This window comes from Scophthalmus maximus, chromosome 17 (genome assembly GCF_022379125.1).
Source record: "Scophthalmus maximus strain ysfricsl-2021 chromosome 17, ASM2237912v1, whole genome shotgun sequence".
Classification (NCBI taxonomy): Eukaryota; Metazoa; Chordata; class Actinopteri; order Pleuronectiformes; family Scophthalmidae; genus Scophthalmus; species Scophthalmus maximus.
Window position 1 is genome coordinate 17,232,501 of NC_061531.1, and position 7,500 is coordinate 17,240,000.

The following is a 7,500-nucleotide window of genomic DNA, read 5'->3' on the forward strand; positions in this document are numbered from 1 at the left end:
CCAGAGAGTTAATGTTGCGCTCATTGATGGATAGAGTGCCAGCCATGAGACTCCATACCCACACAAGATGGATGGAGCGCCGCTCCCTCCCTCTCTCTCTCTCTCTCTCTCACCCTCCCTCCCATGTTCCTGCTATACTTTGGTGTCCCTCATCCCTGTTTCTCTCTCTCTTTTCAAAGCTAAACGGTGATCAGAGAACTCTGCCTCAAAGACACCGTCTGATCCCAAACAGCATCAGCACGTGTGTCATCTACTGTCAGTTCTCTCCTTCAGGCGAGTATCGTGTACACGCATAAGAGAGAACGTGTGTTTTGTTTGCTCCGAACGCAAAAAGGGAAAATGTCATGGAGACGCCAACATCCGACACACTCGACGGGAACCTGCTGGCTGCCAATCGAAAAATTCATCATTATTTGTATCTACTGTACATAGATAGAAATAATGATTTGTTTCCCGAACCTCAAGATGATGTTTTGTTTTGTGCAGACACAATTTAAGAAGCTGAAATCAGAGAATATTGACAATTTCTTCATAAAAACTTTAGCGATTAATTTAGTAGTCGATTACTAATTGATTTACTGTTGCAGCTCTAGAAACCATTGTACCAAACTACAAAATGAGCTTTAGATGACATTATTGATGCTTAGACAATGATATATATATCTCCACACACACACCGATCAGTCACAGATGATGTGGTTCTGCAAACCTCATACTGGTGGACCAGTAAAAAAACTTGACTTCAAAACTGTGTTTTGCTCAGTTTGTGTGTGTGTGAGAGCAAAGGCTATAACCAATAACTCCTGAATGCAAATTCAGCAAGAAACCAGATTTGAAGCAGTGTGTGTCCTAGTGTTGCGATGCATGTACAGTATGCGTGTTGTTTTTTATTTACACACAGAACTGAAAGAAAGCCTGACTACTTTGTCTGCAAAACCCCCGCCGCCTCCAACACACACGCACGTACACACACAATCGCACACTTTTCCTCAGCTTCCTCCTTTCTGGCGGGGGCATCAGGGGGTGAAGTGATCTGTGCGAAAGCCTCCTGTTCTGCGCGCCGCGCGGCTGAGGCAGAGGGGGATTGTGGGTAGCGGCTGTCTGCAGGGGTGGGGTGGGTTGTGTGGGGGGGGCTTTAGAGTTAGCGAGGAGGGGAGGGGTGGATGGGTTGCCGGGGCGGGCGGCAGCAGATGGCGTGCCACACTGTGAGGGCCGTCGGCTGGCATCCAGAGGAGGAGGAGGAGGAGGGAGGGGAGGATGGGAAGGGGATGGGGTGGTAGAGTTAGAGGAGTGGAGGAGGGGGGGTGGGGGGTACAGGGATTGGAGGGGCACTGCTCCCAAAGTGCCAGCAGGCATCAGGAGAGAGAGGGAGAGAGACAGAGGTGAGGGGCTTTGGCGAGGGGGGGGGAGACAGGCAGACTGGAAGGGAACCCACAGACTCTGAGATTAGAGCTTAATCGGGGCTTGGGAAGCGGGATTTTAGCTGCTAATTGCATCCACTGAAGAAGAACAAAAACAACAGATTTCTCCTTTTGAACCCTAATTCATGATGAAACTCCTGACCTTCTCCACTTCCACACGGCGTCGCCCGGCGGTGCCACCCGCCGTCGAGGGATTGGCACGCCGGGAGGGGGGGGGGGAAAGGAGAGTCCCTATACGTTGGCATATTGTCGTCTTTAAGAATTGTAGCGTGAGGCTGGCGAGCGCGCGGGGGCCATCGGGTTGGCATATGCACTGTGAGGAGTTGACACGGGGGTCTGCTCTGACGCGACATGAGTCTGGCAGGCTTTGGCGTCAAGGTGGCACAAGACTGGCACCGGGGTTAGTGAGGGGGCTGCTGAATGGATGAGGTCTGTCGCCGAGGTCGTGTGTGTGCCGACAGGACGAGATGGAAGATGAGTTTACTAAACTTCCCTCGCCTTGAGTGAGAGTCGCATCATCACTCTGTGATTTCAGATGTTGTGTTCTATGCACAGAGGAAAAATCATCTGCAAAAGATTTTTCTGCACTGCCAAATGAATGGAGAAAAACATCCTTTACACCACTGCAGACAGACGCCAAAGCGATATACATTTATGCTTATACATACGTATGTTTGGGCTTTGAAACTGTTGTCGCTCTCGCCCGCAGCCAAGTCGGCACACAGCACTTAAATATTTGATCTCAAGAATCGTTGTCATTCCACATTCATATGTGCACACATGCTAACCCACATCTCTGAGTGACGTCGTCTTCAAATCTGTTGTGTTTAGAAGACGGTGCGTCGATGCACCCGAGGCGCGCGCCACAGGACACGCTCCTCAGGTTGACCTAGTTGGTTCGTACGTCGGCCTGCTCCAGCCCACAGCTGGGATGTTATTGTGTCTCTTGACCGTGACCTGTAAGTTGCGTGTGTTCTGGGGGTTTGCTCAAGAGTTATTGACCTCCGAGATGTAATCTGGGTCACAGACGGTCCTGCGAACGGGTGTTTGTGTGTTTGCATTCGTTTGCGAACGCTCGGCGCGTTAACCGGCAAGTATTGTTGAAAACGAGTCTCTGTCTCCTTCTAATTAAGGTGCGGGTAACAACCAGCACCTTCAGCAGAGCATGCACATGTGCAGAGAGACGCACACACACACACACACACACACACACACACACACACACACACACACACACACATGCACCCATCTGAACACACACAAACACGCATGCACACACAACACACACACATCACAACCCGGTGCTGCTGCCACAGAGAGGGGTTGAACAGATGTTGAGGAATTTAAGATGCAAAAGGGAACTGGGACTCCCCCCCCCCCCCCCCCCCCCATACACACACACACACACACACACACACACACACAATGCCCCACCTCTCTGTACCCACCCTCACATACACACACGCACACACAACCAGTTTTACACTCTGCCACACACACATCAATCTACATATTTTGCACTTGAGGATGCATCTTCCTCGTCTCTTGCACCTTTACATATTTAGGGATAGTCACGCATACACATGTACGTACACGTGCATGCACAAAAGCAACCACACACACACACACACACGCACACACGCACACATGCACACATGCACACATGCATTGTGGCCCATCACATCCCCCTCCAGGCTGGCCCTGCTCAGAAGGGGCACCATGTGGCACTCTATTCCCTCTGGCACCAGGCACCGACTCTGCCAGCTCTGCATTGTCCTCTGCCCGCTGGAGAGCACGCGCCCAAACCGTGGCCCCTCTTCTCTTCCTCTCGTCTTTATCCCCGTCCTCCTCCTCCTCCTCCTCCTCCTCCTCCTCCTCCTCTTTCGCCGCCTCTCCTCTTGTTTTTACCGCACACGAGCCGAGATGGATGTCATTTTTTTTCCTTCCTTTTTCCCCGTCTCCGAAGTGCACGGAAAAAAAAACTTAAGACGAATGTGTGTGTGTGTGTGTGTGTGTGTGTGTGTGTGTGTGTGTGTGTGAGTGTTTGTGATGGAACACTGCTGGGAAATCACGTTCCCGTGCTTCATTGTCTCGCCCTTTGTGTGTCCGGCCACCTTTCCAACCTTCCACTCAACGGAATTAGTGAATATTGCTGGGCGGGGTTAGCGTGGACGGTCGATGGCTGGGATCTCCTTCCAAAGAGCCAAAAAAAAAACTATGCCACGACTAGTAACCAGCGAACTCTCCTATACGGCTAAATACATACTAGATGCTGCACTGACTGACTGGCTGGGGAAGTCCTCTGGTATTGATTCATCACTAGGTTTTTTTGATCCTGGAAAAATACAGTGTGAAAGGGTTGAGACATTTGACAAATCCAGCTTCTGCTTATGGATGAAGGATGAAGTCAGATAGAAAACACAAGGTCAGTCACGTGTAAAGATAAAAAAAGAGATACTACTACACAGTGCTTTACCATCATTATAGAAGAGGGAGGAAAATTCAACGCCACAAACACACAACCATGATGGCGGTGATGTTTTATCTTATGCATTATGATAAGATTATTATTATAGATTTTTTTAAATGATGCTGGGATGAAATGGAGTGCAATTTATATCGTTTGGCATTCCCCTTCCTCTCCGACACATTAATCCATCTCCCCTTATTTTCTTGTCATCCCTCTACAGTCAGCTGTTAAAAATAAGATGGACATACCCTCAAATATATATATATATATATATATATATATATATATATATATATATATACTGTAGCAGCAAGTAAAAGTAGGATACTTGAATTACAAATTAATAAGATTGAGATAAATCAACAAAGATTACAAACGTGCAAAACAGAAAAGATAACAGAAACAGGAATATCTGTATGCAACGAATTAAGAACAATACAAAAATGTAATAAACAAAACATTAAATGTGAGAGTCGCAGCAAGAACTCTGGCGAAAACCGTGCGGGTGTGCAGAAGTTGGTGTGTGTGAACTATTACTAATTAACCAAAACCACCATCAGCGCCATAGAGAGAGAGAGAGAGAGCGAGCGAGCGAGCGACCGAGCGAGCGAGAAGCCTGATGCTTTGATTCCTGTCGTTCTTCCTCTGGTCCCTCAGAGGGAAGCGGCTCCTTCCCTCCCTCCACCACCACACAGCTGCTCGGCGGAGAGAGCGGCTCCGCGGGGCTCTGCGCCGCCTTAGCGCCCTGCGCCTGGGTGAGAATTAGCCAGCTTTAGTGCTCGCCTTTGCCTGGTAATCCCCTTAATCTGGCCACGCTGAGGAGGAGGAGGAGGAGGAGGAAGGCTTTGGAGGGGAGAGACGGCGTGTCAATCCGTGTCTTCGCATCCCCTCCCTGACACACACACACACACACACACCAGAAAACAAGACACGGGAGGAGAGTTTGCAGGTTGAGAGCTTCAGGCGTGTTTGTCCGCGTGAGGTTTTTTCACCTGTACCTTTTTTCAAACGACGCCAAACGCATTGTGACACCTTGGTACGGTGGCTGGGAAGATTCGTAGCCTGCACTTCACACTGTGGTACTTTTTTGTGTTAGATTTGCTTTTTTTCTCAAATCTAACACATTTCCAACATGCCCTGCCGCTTCTTCAACCTGCGACAACTTATTTTTCTAGTTGATGACGAACGTGTTAACTTGATTTGCGTATATTCACACGTCCACCATTTTGCGGTTTCCGGGCCTCGGACGGTCGTCAGACTCCTTCATTGTTTGCACACTTCATTGTGTTTCACTCGTGAACCTGTTGTGACGAAGTTCGAATATGTTTTTTGCAAATGTAGTGAGGGATCAAAAACTGAAATCTCTAGTTTACAAATGTATTCAAAACCCCCTTATTCAGGGGGGGTCGCTACGAGCTTTGCACAGCTGGAGTTGAACAGTTTATCCCGTCCAGCTCCGTCAGGTTGGACAGTAAGTGTCTCTGAGCCGCCGTCTTTGGGTTTTCCACTGATTTTTGTGGTTTGAATCTTGTCGAATTTGTCTCTCGAGGACAGACGGAGACTTGTCCTGAAGTCCCTCCAGCGTTGTCTCGATTGTGTGCACAGAAATCGTCGTGCTGCAAAAAGGGTGAACCGTCGGGAACCACTGTCTGGAGAAGCGTTGCGCCTTGGGCAAAATATCTGTCCCCTTAAGCTGCTGAACGCTTTACCGTGTCAGTGACTTTGTGTATCTTCTGTCAGCTGCCGAGCGGGGGAACCGAGTTCGGAAGACTTTCGCCACTCAAAGAGGCAACGGACAACTTTAGTGGCCCCGTAGTGGTTCCAGGTGGTGTTACTGTTTCGTCCCTGTCTTACAGACGCCGCGGTGGCGAGACGCCGGTGTAAGGACGCAGGACCGGAGATCCTGCGGGAAGTCGTCAACACCGCTTCGGAGATAACGGAGGAGAAGAAAGACGTGCGCACTCTGGAGCTCCTATTTCCTCCTCTTCTGGCTCCTGGCGTTAACCTCGACCTAAACGTATCCGAGCATTTCACACTTTTTCTTTTCAATCATTTTCTCTTTTTTTTTTAGAAGCAAAGCACGTGTGACGGTTGTCTGCAGATGTAAGTGCTATTTAACAAACAGAGCTTCCCCCCCCAACATGTTAACATTGTCATGAATGCAATGACACACGGAGGTGGAGACGAGGGGGCGGCCTGGCACCGGTTGTGCGGCGGCGGCGGCGGCGGCACGGTAATGAATGGCTAATGTGCTGCGGCAGAGGAGTCGCAGAGGAGTCGTTAATCCTAATTCCCTTTCGCGCAGAGCAGGGCACTGTGTCCTGAGCCTGTTAATCTGAACCCTTTAAACCTTTAATCTGGGAGGCTGTCGCGCGTGCACGCACACACGCACACACGCACACACGCACACACACACACACACGCACACACACACACACACACACACACACACACACACACACACACACACACACACACACACGCACACACGCACGCACACACGCACACGCACACAAACGCAGGCACTTGAATTGCTATTATTGTGAGGACACTCATTGACATAATGCTTTCCCTAACCCCTTAACCATCTCGACTAAATGCCCGATACCCCAACCCTAAGAGGCATCCATGCAGGTAATATTTCGAAAGCGGGCCTTTGACCCAGGCCTCTGGATTGAGACTTTTCCTGGATCCAATTCACCAACATCTCGAGGACGGACGGCAACTTCCCTCCTTGAATAAAAAAAAACAAAAAACACATCAAAATCTTACATGCATGTATTTTGTTTAGACATGTTTAGGTGGTTGGGCATATACGGGGGTCTCTGTGTGTACACATGGGAGCATGAGAGTGTGTGTATGCACATATCATATATAATATGTGTATATATAGACTTGTTGGTGTACGTGCAGACGTATATGTGCATTTTCGTTCTGCTCCCTGCCCGTAGATTTCTCACACGCTCCCTTCCACAACCAGGTCCCTGGATCATTACCGCATCATTTTTCTATTATAACCATGAAAACGTGCAAAATGAAATTCTTCTATAAGAAAATCGCAGGAAGAAAAACTCGGTGCACTCTCTGACACTAAAACCAGTAAGTCTCCAAATATCCTGACTTCACCCAAAATGTCCTCGCTCCGCGGGGGCTCAATAGTCAAACCGGCCCTCGCAAAGATAGCAGAACAAGGACGCGCGCGCACACACACACACACACACACACACACACGATAGCTACAGACACATACAACCTGTCACCGCCTTGTAAAAGCACTGCACTGTACCTGCCACACCTCCCTCCCTCCCTCCCTCCCTCCCTCCCTCCCTCTCTCTCAGAGACACATGTGACATATTGAGCGCCTGCAGCGAGATTCTTCCCCATGAGCGGCATTCCAGAGCAGGCGGTCCCAGGGGAGCAGGGAAGTGGGGCCGGGCAGTGGCGGGTCTGCGGGCGGTGAAGAGGAGGAGGAGGAGGAAGAGGAGGAGGGGGGTGTGAGTGGGTGAGTGCAGAGAAGGCTTGTTGATGCAAAGGTCTGTTGGTTTTTTTTAATGATGGTGTTATTCTGCCTACTCATTGCAGCCGGACAGAGTGACCTGACCTGGAATG

General features: G+C 49.6%; 1 long non-coding RNA gene across 1 annotated transcript in view; it reads left to right on the forward strand.

Annotated features, from left to right (window-relative positions):
• Window positions 1-7,500, forward strand: part of LOC124849443 — a 10,128-nt gene that overhangs the window by 2,559 nt on the left and 69 nt on the right. The window contains exons 2-3 of the long non-coding RNA XR_007029872.1: window positions 5,748-7,393; window positions 7,474-7,500. The exon at window positions 7,474-7,500 is cut by the window's right edge and continues 69 nt beyond it. This is a non-coding gene — a long non-coding RNA (uncharacterized LOC124849443). The remainder of the gene's footprint in view (window positions 1-5,747; window positions 7,394-7,473) is intronic.